The sequence below is a fragment of the Glycine max genome, chromosome 9 (genome assembly GCF_000004515.6).
Source record: "Glycine max cultivar Williams 82 chromosome 9, Glycine_max_v4.0, whole genome shotgun sequence".
NCBI classification, from domain to species: domain Eukaryota; kingdom Viridiplantae; phylum Streptophyta; class Magnoliopsida; order Fabales; family Fabaceae; genus Glycine; species Glycine max.
The window spans coordinates 21,636,982-21,649,028 of record NC_038245.2 but is presented as its reverse complement, the minus strand read 5'-3'; the positions used below and the strand labels follow the sequence as shown (position 1 = coordinate 21,649,028).

Genomic DNA, 12,047 nt, shown 5'->3' with positions numbered 1-12,047 from the left:
TTCCAAAGTTTCATGGCCTTGCAGGTGAAGACCCGCACAAACATTTGAAAGAATTTCACATTGTCTGCTCTACCATGAAACCCCCAGATGTCCAAGAGGATCACATATTTCTGAAGGCTTTTCCTCATTCATTAGAGGGAGTGGCAAAGGACTGGCTGTATTACCTTGCTCCAAGGTCCATCACGAGCTGGGATGACCTTAAGAGAGTATTCTTAGAAAATTTTTTCCCTGCTTCCAGGACCACAGCCATCAGGAAGGATGTCTCAGGTATTAGACAACTCAGTGGAGAGAGCCTGTATGAGTACTGGGAGAGATTTAAGAAACTATGTGCCAGTTGCCCCCACCATCAGATTTCAGAACAGCTTCTTCTCCAATATTTTTATGAAGGACTCAGTAATATGGAGAGAAGTATGATAGATGCTGCCAGTGGTGGAGCCCTTGGAGACATGACTCCTGTTGAAGCCAGAAATTTAATTGAGAAGATGGCCTCCAACTCCCAGCAGTTTAGTGCCAGAAATGATGCCATAGTCATTAGAGGAGTGCATGAGGTAGCTACAAACCCATCTGCATCATCTGAAACTAAGAAGCTTGAAGGCAAACTGGATGCGTTGGTCAACTTGGTAACCCAGCTGGCCTTGAATCAGAAATCTGTACCTGTCGCAAGGGTTTGTGGTTTGTGCTCCTCTGCTGACCACCATACAGACCTTTGCCCTTCCATGCAGCAACCTGGAGCAATTGAGCAGCCTGAAGCTTATGCTGCAAATATTTACAATAGACCTCCTCAACCTCAGCAGCAAAATCAACCACAGCAGAACAATTATGACCTTTCCAGCAACAGATACAACCCTGGATGGAGGAATCACCCTAACCTCAGATGGTCCAGCCCTCAACAACAACAGCAGCCTGCTCCTTCCTTCCAAAATGCTGCTGGCCCAAGCAGACCATACATTCCTCCACCAATCCAACAACAGCAACAACCCCAGAAACAGCCAACAGTTGAGGCCCCTCCACAACCTTCCCTCGAAGAACTTGTGAGGCAAATGACTATGCAGAACATGCAGTTTCAGCAAGAGACCAGAGCCTCCATTCAGAGCTTAACCAATCAGATGGGACAATTAGCTACTCAATTGAATCAACAACAGTCCCAGAATTCTGACAAGCTGCCTTCTCAAGCTGTCCAAAACCCCAAAAATGTCAATGCCATTTCATTGAGGTCGGGAAAGCAATGTCAAGGACCTCAACCCGTAGCACCTTCCTCATCTGCAAATGAACCTGCCAAACTTCACTCTATTCCAGAAAAAGGTGATGACAAAAATTTACCTAACAATTTCTGTGCAGGTGAATCTTCTTCCACAGGTAATTCTGATTTGCAGAAGCAGCACATTCCCCCTCTTCCATTCCCTCCAAGAGCAGTTTCCAACAAAAAAATGGAAGAGGCAGAGAAAGAGATCTTGGAAACGTTTAGAAAGGTAGAGGTAAACATACCTCTGTTGGATGCAATAAAGCAAATTCCAAGATATGCCAAATTCTTGAAGGAGCTGTGCACTAATAAGCGGAAGCTTAAAGGAAGTGAACGGATTAGCGTGGGCAGAAATGTCTCCGCATTGATTTGTAAATCTGTTCCTCAAATTCCTGAAAAATGCAAAGATCCAGGTACATTCAGCATACCTTGTATCATAGGGAATAGTAAGTTTGACAATGCCATGCTAGATTTAGGAGCTTCTGTTAGTGTTATGCCTCTGTCTATTTTTAATTCTCTATCTCTAGGTCCCTTGCAGTCAACTGATGTGGTAATTCATTTAGCTAATAGAAGTGTTGCCTATCCTGTTGGTTTCATAGAAGATGTCTTAGTTAGAGTTGGTGAACTGATTTTCCCTGTTGATTTTTATATCTTGAATATGGAAGATGGATTTTCTCAAGGATCAGTTCCCATCATTCTAGGCAGACCCTTTATGAAAACTGCTAGAACTAAGATAGATGTTTATGCAGGCACACTGTCTATGGAGTTTGGTGATATAACTGTTCATTTTAATATTCTGGATGCTATGAAATACTCATCTGAAGATCTTTCTGTATTTCGTGCTGAAATAATTGACCATGTTGTTGATGAATACATGACTGATCTTTATTCTAATCTGCATGCCTCTCACTCTTCATGCATTGAGTCTGAAATTGTACTTGATCATATGTCTGAATTTGATGCTGAGAGTGAATCTGAGAGTGATATTGATTGCATGCCTGGTGGTGGTGTTTTACCTCTTGAGATTGATTTTATAGAGTCAGATAGGACTAACCATGTTTCAGGAAGTACACATACCTCTGACTTTCTTTATGAGGTCAAGGCTGAGAAACCATCTCCTTCTACCACTGTCCAGCCGACCACACCAGAATTGAAGCCTCTGCCATCAAATTTAAAATACGCTTACTTGGATGATAGCAAGAGTTTTCCAGTGATTATATCTACCTCCCTTGCTGATGAGCAAGAGGAGAAGTTGTTGTCAGTTCTCAAGAAGCATAAGAAGGCTATAGGCTGGACCCTGGCGGACATTCCTGGTATTAGCCCATCCACATGTATGCATCGAATAAATTTAGAGGATGGAGCTAAACCAGTAAGACAGCCACAGAGAAGACTCAACCCGGTGATTCTTGATGTAGTGAAGAAGGAGATAACCAAGCTTTTGCAAGCTGGAATCATTTATCCTATCTCCGACAGCCAATGGGTGAGTCCCGTCCAGGTAGTCCCGAAAAAGACTGGCCTCACAGTGATCAGAAATGAGAAGGGGGAGCTGATTCCTACTCGGGTGCAGAACAGTTGGAGAGTCTGCATTGACTATAGGAGGCTGAACCAGGTTACCAAAAAGGACCATTTTCCCCTGCCATTCATTGACCAGATGCTTGAACGCCTGGCAGGTAAATCCCACTACTGTTTCCTTGATGGTTTTTCTGGTTATATGCAAATTACTATTGCTCCTGAGGATCAGGAAAAGACCACATTCACCTGCCCCTTCGGCACTTTTGCTTATAGGAGGATGCCTTTCGGCCTGTGCAATGCCCCTGGTACCTTCCAGCGGTGCATGATTAGTATTTTCAGTGATTTTTTAGAAAATTGCATAGAGGTGTTTATGGATGATTTCACTGTATATGGATCCTCTTTTGATGGTTGTTTGAATAGTTTGGAAAAAGTTTTGAATAGATGCATTGAAACTAACCTTGTTCTAAATTTTGAAAAATGTCATTTTATGGTTGAGAAAGGTATAGTTTTAGGCCACATTATTTCCAATAAGGGCATTGAAGTAGATCCTGCAAAAATTTCTGTTATTTCACAATTGTCTTACCCCTCTTGTGTGCGAGAGGTGCGATCTTTTCTTGGTCATGCAGGATTCTACAGGCGCTTTATAAGGGATTTTAGCAAAGTAGCCCTTCCACTGTCCAACTTGTTGCAAAAGGAGGTTGAGTTTGACTTTAATGACAGATGCAAAGAGGCTTTTGATTGCCTCAAAAGAGCGTTAACTACCACCCCCATCATCCAGGCACCCGATTGGACAGCCCCTTTTGAGCTTATGTGTGATGCATCAAATTATGCATTGGGGGCTGTCCTTGCTCAGAAAATTGATAAATTGCCCAGGGTGATATATTATGCTTCTAGGACTTTAGATGCTGCCCAAGCAAATTATACTACTACTGAGAAAGAGCTTCTAGCCATAGTTTTTGCTCTTGAAAAATTTCGATCTTATTTGCTTGGTACTCGCATTATTGTTTATACTGACCATGCAGCTCTAAAGTACTTGTTGAAGAAGGCTGATTCTAAGCCTAGGTTGATCCGATGGATGCTCTGGCTCCAAGAGTTTGACTTGGAGATCCGTGATAGGAGCGGAGCACAAAATCTAGTTGCTGATCATTTGAGCCAGATCGAACGTGTCTCTGATGCAGATTCACCTATTCGGGATGATTTCCCGGATGATCATTTGTATATATTGTATAGTATTTCTGACTCTCTTTCTACTCCCTGGTTTGCTAACATTGTCAATTATTTAGTTGCCTCTGTTTTTCCTCCCTTAGCATCTAAGGCCCAAAAAGATAAGATTAAAAGTGATGCTAAGCATTTTATTTGGGATGACCCCTACTTGTGGAAATTGTGCAGTGATCAGGTCATTAGACGGTGCATTCCAGATCATGAGACTGACTCAGTCCTGCAGTTCTGTCATTCTTCCGCACCAGGAGGTCATCTGGGTGTTCAAAGGACAGCTCGCAAAGTGCTTGATTGTGGTTTTTATTGGCCCACCATATTTAAAGATGCGTGGAAGATCTGCAGCACTTGTGAGCAGTGTCAGAGAGCAGGACATACACTTACATGGCGACAACAAATGCCTCAGCAACCTATGCTATTTTGTGAGGTGTTTGATGTCTGGGGTATAGATTTCATGGGTCCTTTTCCTGTCTCTTTTGGTTATGTTTACATTCTCCTTGCAGTTGACTATGTTTCAAAATGGGTGGAAGCCAAGCCCACTAGAACTAATGATGCTAAAGTTGTCGCAGACTTTGTCAGGTCTAATCTGTTTTGCAGGTTTGGAGTACCTAAAGCAATTGTTAGTGATCAAGGAACCCATTTTTGCAACAGGACAATGCATGCCCTGCTTAAAAAGTACGGGGTGGTACACAGGGTATCCACACCATACCACCCCCAGACTAATGGACAGGCAGAAATTTCTAACAGGGAAATCAAGAGAATTCTAGAGAAGATTGTGCAGCCAAGCAGGAAAGATTGGAGTACCAGGCTTGATGATGCTCTCTGGGCACATCGGACTGCCTACAAAGCACCCATAGGAATGTCTCCTTATCGGGTTGTCTTTGGAAAGGCATGTCATCTTCCAGTGGAAATTGAGCACAAAGCATACTGGGCAGTGAAGACTTGCAACTTCTCTATGGATCAAGCTGGCGAGGAAAGGAAGTTGCAACTGAGTGAGTTAGATGAAATCCGCCTAGACGCCTACGAGAATGCCAAGTTCTACAAAGAAAAGACCAAGAAGTTCCATGATAGCATGATAGTTAAAAAAGACTTTGTGGTTGGGCAAAAAGTGTTATTGTATAATTCTAGGCTTGGACTCATGAGTGGTAAGTTGAGGTCTAAGTGGATTGATCCTTTTGTTGTTACTAATGTTTTTCCTTATGGTACAGTTGAGATCAAAAGCGACTCCACAAACAAGAGCTTCAAGGTCAACGGACATCGACTTAAGCCATTCCTCACGAACCCTTCTTTAGTGGACGTAGTGGTGGAAGAGACTTCCTTACTCCACCCTACTCTTCCTCCACCATGACTTAGGGAGTTTTTCTTTTCCTATCTCCTTCTTTGCTTTTATTACACTTGTCCGATTCTCTTTGATGATTTAATTGTTTTTAATCTTTTAATTGTGCTACATTGAGGACAATGTGTTGTTTAAGTATGGGGGGGGGGGGGGGGAGTGTTCTTTGGTTTTGCTAGTTTTGTTGGTTTTGTTAATTTGTTAGTTGTGTTAATTTGTTAATGTTGTTAGTTTCGTCGGATTTTCAGTTTAATATTTTGGGTCAATTTTGTGTGCACGTACGAGTTTGCATGTTTTTCTTTGAATTATAGGATATGTTCAAGAAATGGGTAATTGTTTTGAAAATAAAAGTTCTTGACATTTTGTGACTTGAAATCCTTGATTCTTCTCTACATGTCATGATAGTTTTGAAAGCTCAATTTGAAAGTGATGATTTTACCTTTGTGAGAATTTGAGCCATCCATCATTATAATCATTTGGTGTGTTTTGCCCCATTGATTGCTTGCACAATAGCCTTGGCTTGATTCTTGTTGATGCGTCCTAATTCACATGCATATTTGGAAATGATTAAGGCAATTTTGTTCTTATAAGCTTCTAGCCAAATGGACTTACCTTGAATTAATTCCTTTGATAGCCCTTTTGAGCCTTGTGTCCCTTTCCTTGTTTTGAAGCTCACTACAAGCCTTAAGTGAAAAACCATGATATTACCATATCCTTAAGGAATTTTGGAGCTTTGGAATTGTTTTGGGAATAAGTGTGGGGGGTTTTTGTTTCATTGGACAACTTGTTTTGTTGACTATGCTTCATGATGTATTTTGGGCCATACTTGATGTACATTGTATATTGGTTAAATGTTGGACATGCTGAATGAAATGTTGTTTCTCAAAGGCAAAAAAAAAAAAAAATTCGAAAAAAAAAAAAAAAAAAATTCGAAAAAAAAAAAAGAAAAAACAAAAAAAAAAGCAATAAAGTTGAGTGAATAAGATCTTTAATGGCACAAGAATGATGAAACTCTTGGTTCTACTCTTCATGTTTAATTTTTATCTTTACTTCTTTTTATTTTCTTATTTTTTTTCTTAATATGCACTTATTCCCCTTTGCTCCTCTATTCCTTTGGGATTTAGCCACTTATTCCATATTTCTCCATACCTTGTCCTTGGCCCCATTACAACCTTAAAAGACCTTTTGATCCTCATGTGCTTGTGTTTATGGTTGATTGTCAATTTTAGAATCTTGCCAAGTTTATGTGGTGTTTGCTTTCATGGGTGCTTTGAGGGTAAATAGTAGCCTAGACACTTGAGAGATAGAGTGTATATCTTGTGAGGTTTTATCACTTTTCATTCTTGAGCTGATTAACTATTTTGCCATGATTGGGTTGCTTGGATGATTTTCATGAATGTCTTGACTTTTTGGATCTCCTTATGTTAGATGTTACCCATTCCTTTTATTCCTTGATGTTCATTGAGAAATATGTGAATGTTTTTGTTTGTCTCCCTCTGATATCCTTGGATTTTGTTCTTTGTTTCATTTTGCCCAGGAGTGCAAAAGGCTAAGTATGGGGGGTTTTGATGTGCCATCATTTTCTTCTATTTTCTAAACCCTTTTTGCACCATTTTAATTATTGATTGGTCTTAATTGTCAATTAATTAGACAGTTTTATTATTTGGGCCCATTCAGCCAATTTGATGTTTTTAATCTAATTTCAGGAATTAATGAAGCATTGGGCTTGAATCTAGCATTGGGCTTGAATCCAGAATTGAGCTTGGACTTGAAGAGGGCAGACTATTTTATTCTACAGAATTAGATCTTATCTTATCTTTATCTTATCTAGATATTATTTAGATTTGATCTCATCTAGATATTATTTAATCTAGATCTTATCTTATCTAGATTTGAATTTCTCATCTAGATATTATTCAATCTAGATCTTATCTTATCTTATCTAGATTTGAATTTATCATCTAGATATTATTTAATCTAGATCTTATCTTATCTTATCTAGATTTGAATTTAATTTATTTATGGGCCTGGATTTAAAACATATTTGTAAGCTTTGGGGCTGAAAAAAACTATATAACAGCACCAAGGTTCTAGTTTAGGGGACTCCCTCTCTCCCTCGCGGGAGACTCCCTCTCTCCCTCGCGGGAGACTCCCTCTCTCTCCTCTCTCTCTTCTATTTTTCGTTTTTAGTTTTAGTCTCTCTTCTCTTTCTCTTTTATTTTCGTTTTTTTTTCAATTCCAGTTCAGACTTTTAGTTTTATCAATAAAATTTCATTCTCTATTTGATTAATGGAAGGCTAGTCCGCAGCGTTGTTTTCCCTTGAGGATCAAGCACAGTTCTCTTTGAGGTTCTATTATTACTGTTAAATTCTGTTTAGTTTTTCCTCTTCACTAATTACTTTGAATTTGTTGCTTTTAATTCATGCATGCTTAGTGCTTGATTAATTGTCTCTGCGCTTAATTTACGTTCATGCTTAATGATCGTTTATGAGTAATTGGTGTATGTGATGCTTAATCACATAATGAATGCCTTATGTTGAATTTCGCTTAGTAATTTAATTTAGGGTTGGATTAAGTGGTTAAACTGATAAAGGATAAACTCTCGTAACCTAGGATAAGAGACTTGCTTGTGAATCAAGGGGAAGCAACGTGTTTTAATTCTGATATTTTCTAATTCACATATATTCGCTGTTTAATTTACAAAAGCAAACAACCCCCCCCCCCCCCCATCGTTACTATTACTGTTACTGCAAGTATATTATGAACATTTGGCTTGTCACTGCTCGTTGGGAAACGACCTAGGATCACTTCCTAGTTACTGCATTTTCATGTTTATTTGATTCGGGTACGGCCTCGATCAAAGAGGATGAGGGATGAAGAAGGAATGAGGGGTATAGGAAGAGAAGAAATCATAGAAGATATGGAGGTAGGCAAGGAAAGGAAGGGATTGAGGGAGTGAAGGTGAAGATCCCTACTTTTAACGAGACTTATGATCCAAAAGTATATCTTGAGTGAGAGATAAAGGTTGAGCAAGTCTTTTCTTGCTACAACTACAATGAAGAGAAGAGGACCGAATTGGCCTCCCTGGTGTTTGAGGGATATGCCTTAGTGTGGTGGAACCAAGTGAGGAGTGATGTTGAGAGGACGAGAAGGCCTTTGATTAATACTTGGCTAGACATGAAGAGAGTTTTGAGAGAGATATTTGTGTCATTTTATTATGGGAGAGACCTTCACAACAAGTTTCAAAGACTAATTCAAGGAAATATGAGTGTGGATGAGTATTACAAAGAGATGGAGATTTCATTGATTAGGGCTCAAATTTAGGAGTCTCAAAAGGCCACCATGACAAGGTTTTTGCATGGTCTCAATAGGGAGATCCAATACATTGTAGAGTTGCACCACTATGTCTCTTTGGAGGATCTCATTCATCAAGCTATGAAGGTGGAGCAAAAATTAAAGAGGAAGCAAATATACAAGAAGTCCCCCTATGGCTCTTCAACTTGGAAAGATAAGGAAACATTTAAGAAGAAGGAAGGAGGTTCATTCAAATCTCATGAGAAAGGTGTTGCACTTAGTAAAAATAATTTTAACCCTACTCTCACTTCTTCAAAAAACGAGTTCTGTTAAATGTTTTAAGTGTTTGGGAAATGGTCACATTGCTCCCAATGTCCTAACAAAAGGACTATGGTTGTGTTGGGTAATGGGATATCTTCTAGTTCTTGTAATAAGAGTTAAAGTGTGTTTAAGGAGATTAATGGGTAGTGTGTTTAAGGATAGAGATGAAACTCAAAGGGAGAACGTTTTTCATACTATGTGCATGGTCATAGGGAAAATATGTTCTTTGATTATTAATGGGGGTAGTTGCACCAATGTAGCTAGCCAAAGATTGATTGAAAAGCTTGATTTAAAAACTCTCCCTCATCCTAGGCCTTACAAACTACAATGGTTGAGTGAGAATGGTGAGCTAGTTGTAGATAGAAAATTTTTTATATGCTTCTCCATTGGAAAATATGTTGATGAGATACTGTTTGATGTAGTCCCTATGGAGGCTAGTCATCTCTTACTTAGAAGGCCTTGGCAATATGATAGGTATGTTGTCCATAAGGGTGTCACTAACAAATTTTCATTTGTACATAAAGGGAAAAAGGTTACCCTCACACCTTTGTCTCTATAACGATTATTTTATTTTAGGCTTATTTTTACCAAGTAAGCTTCCAGTTTAGGTGAATAAGAATTTAAATTCTAAAATGGACGAAGAGAAACTAAATTAAGACAACAAATCAATTAAGGACTATAAACCAAAATTCAATTTTTTGGGGACTTGAATCGTAGAATGGAAATTTTGTAAGAAATAAAAATTCAATTTCAAAATTTTGTTTCAACTAAAAAGGATAACAAAAACATTGTGTCACGTGACACCACATGAAAGTATCATATGGCATACCATCAAGGCTAACATGTGGCACTTTCTTGGAGTGTCGCGTGGCATCATATGGGGTACCGTGTCACCTAACACTTCCACGTTCTACCACATGACACCTCCATGTGGTGTCATGTGGCATGAATGTCACGGCTCCCAGATCTCATGCTAATGTGGATATTTGTTTATCATGTTAGCACTTAGCATACTCATGTTAACGTGGATGACTAAAAAGGCTAGTAGATAATTAAGGAAAGATTGAAAGTTGTTCAAATATTTATGAGGGACTAAAAATTAAAATATGAAAAAGAGGTTGAATTGCCTTATAAAAATTAAAATTATTATTTTTTATTTATGTTTTATTGTCGTGAGATTGAACTGCCTTATAAGAGGTTCCCAAACACCCTCTCCCTAAAAGCTCTATAGAGACCTTTATCAACTATTCCATAATCCTTTTACACTTTTAAAAAAAGATGGGAGAATATTGCTATTTCAACCAAATCTTCCATTTCTTCTCCCTGTACTGCTACTTCAACATAATAGAGATCAACAACCTCAACATCAATGAGTCCTTCAACGCAATGCAACTTTACTTGTGCTTGTTCATATCTATTATTGGCAATCAATTTTTTTATCTATAGGAATTGAATAAGATATCAAGAAATTTATAACCCTCACACACTCTACTCAATCAACTAAACAAGATCCTCTTAGTATTGGCAATCAATTGAGCCTAACATGCATTGAGAACTCGAGCAGGTTCACCTTCAAGCTCACAAACAATCACAACATCGTCGACACGTTCAACGACATGAACGTGCTTAGGAGCATGTGGTGACACAAAGGTAGGCCTAGATCTTTTTGAGAGAGGGAAAGGAAAAAAAAATAAAAACTTAATAATAATGATAGTTTTTAATTAGTTGTCTCTATGTTCAAAATACTTATGTAAAATATGTGTTTAGTGACTATTAAAAACCGCTGGAAAATGTTAGCTTCATTAGTCAATCAATGAATAGGTGACAAAAAATAAAATTCGTCAAATTTTTAATAGTGGAGTTAAAATATGCCAACATAATTTGTTAAATTTTGCCAAAAAAATAAAAATTAGGTTAAATTAATTTTTAGTCTTCTAATTTATTTTTTAGATTCAATTTGATCGTCTATTTTTTTCTTCAATTTAGTCCTTCAGTTTAAATGATAAAAAATTACACTTTATAACAGTTCAAACCGTCATTAAGTAGTTTAAACCGCCAAAAAACAGATTTTCCAAAAAATAAATTGATTTTAAAAATTAGAGAATTAAGTTTAACATAAATAATAAATAAAGAATAAAAAATTAATTTAACCTAAAAATTAAGATAAAAAATGAAATTAAATATTCTTATATTACCGACCTCAAAGGTTGAGCGATGAAGAATGTCTAGGGAATGTGCTAACTTAATAAGTGTGTAAGTTTAGTTCAGAAATTGCTAGCAGCTGTATGGGGCTATATTTTGCCGTAAATTTTGAAACTGTTAAAGCCAATTCGGTTTAAAACAATGAATTTGATATAGAGAAATTATGTTCAAATGTTTAGGGTTTATGTTTAAGACAAAAACAAAACTTTATCCCGCAACTAAAATTCTTCTTGAAAAAATAATTGAAGTTGCAGGCTGTGGGGTTCGAACACACGCGCACTTCTGTACAGAAGATCTTAAGTCTTCCCCCTTAACCACTCGGGCAAACCTGCTTGTCTTAATTACTTGGACATTTTATATTCAGTGCTATTGATTTCATTGCTATTTGCTATTTATCCGGCTTCAGTTTTTGATGCAGATTTTTTTGTTTAACATGACTGTTGTGATAATAAACATGAAAATTAGTTTATTTTTGTTGACTAGAGTTTTAGAAGAAAAAAAATAGATGGAGATAATTTTAAAGGATGAACTTCAAGTGCTCATAAATTTAAATTTGCTTTAGTTACATGATAATTAACGAATTTTATTTTAGATTCTTAATAAAAAAATTATTAAATTCTTAATAAAACAATTTTTTATATATTTTATTTTATTCTCTAATAAATTAAATAATTTTTTTTGAGTTCTTAATAGATTTTGTTTTGTTATTAGTTCCTATCAAGTATTTTTCAAAGGAACTAACACAAAATAAACAAAAAATATTAGAGATTAGAAACAAAATCTTTTAATTTATCAGGGACTAAAACAAAATATTAAGAGTTAATTTTTTTTTTGGTTTTATTAGAGATTCAATACAAGATTTTTTTTATCATAGATCCAAAACAAAAGATGATAATTTATCATAGACCTATATATTTTAACCATTAAAAT

The 12,047-nt window shown here is 37.1% G+C and overlaps 2 non-coding genes across 2 annotated transcripts; both read right to left on the bottom strand.

The window, feature by feature from the left end:
• Positions 1 to 245: 245 nt before the first annotated feature.
• LOC112997935 (small nucleolar RNA R71) lies at positions 246 to 352 on the bottom strand. Its single transcript, XR_003262983.1, has one exon. It is a non-coding gene; the product is annotated as a small nucleolar RNA R71 (small nucleolar RNA).
• An 11,014-nt stretch (positions 353 to 11,366) lies between these two features.
• Positions 11,367 to 11,449, bottom strand: TRNAL-UAA (transfer RNA leucine (anticodon UAA)). The gene has a single exon. It is a non-coding gene; the product is annotated as a tRNA-Leu (tRNA).
• Positions 11,450 to 12,047: the final 598 nt, after the last annotated feature.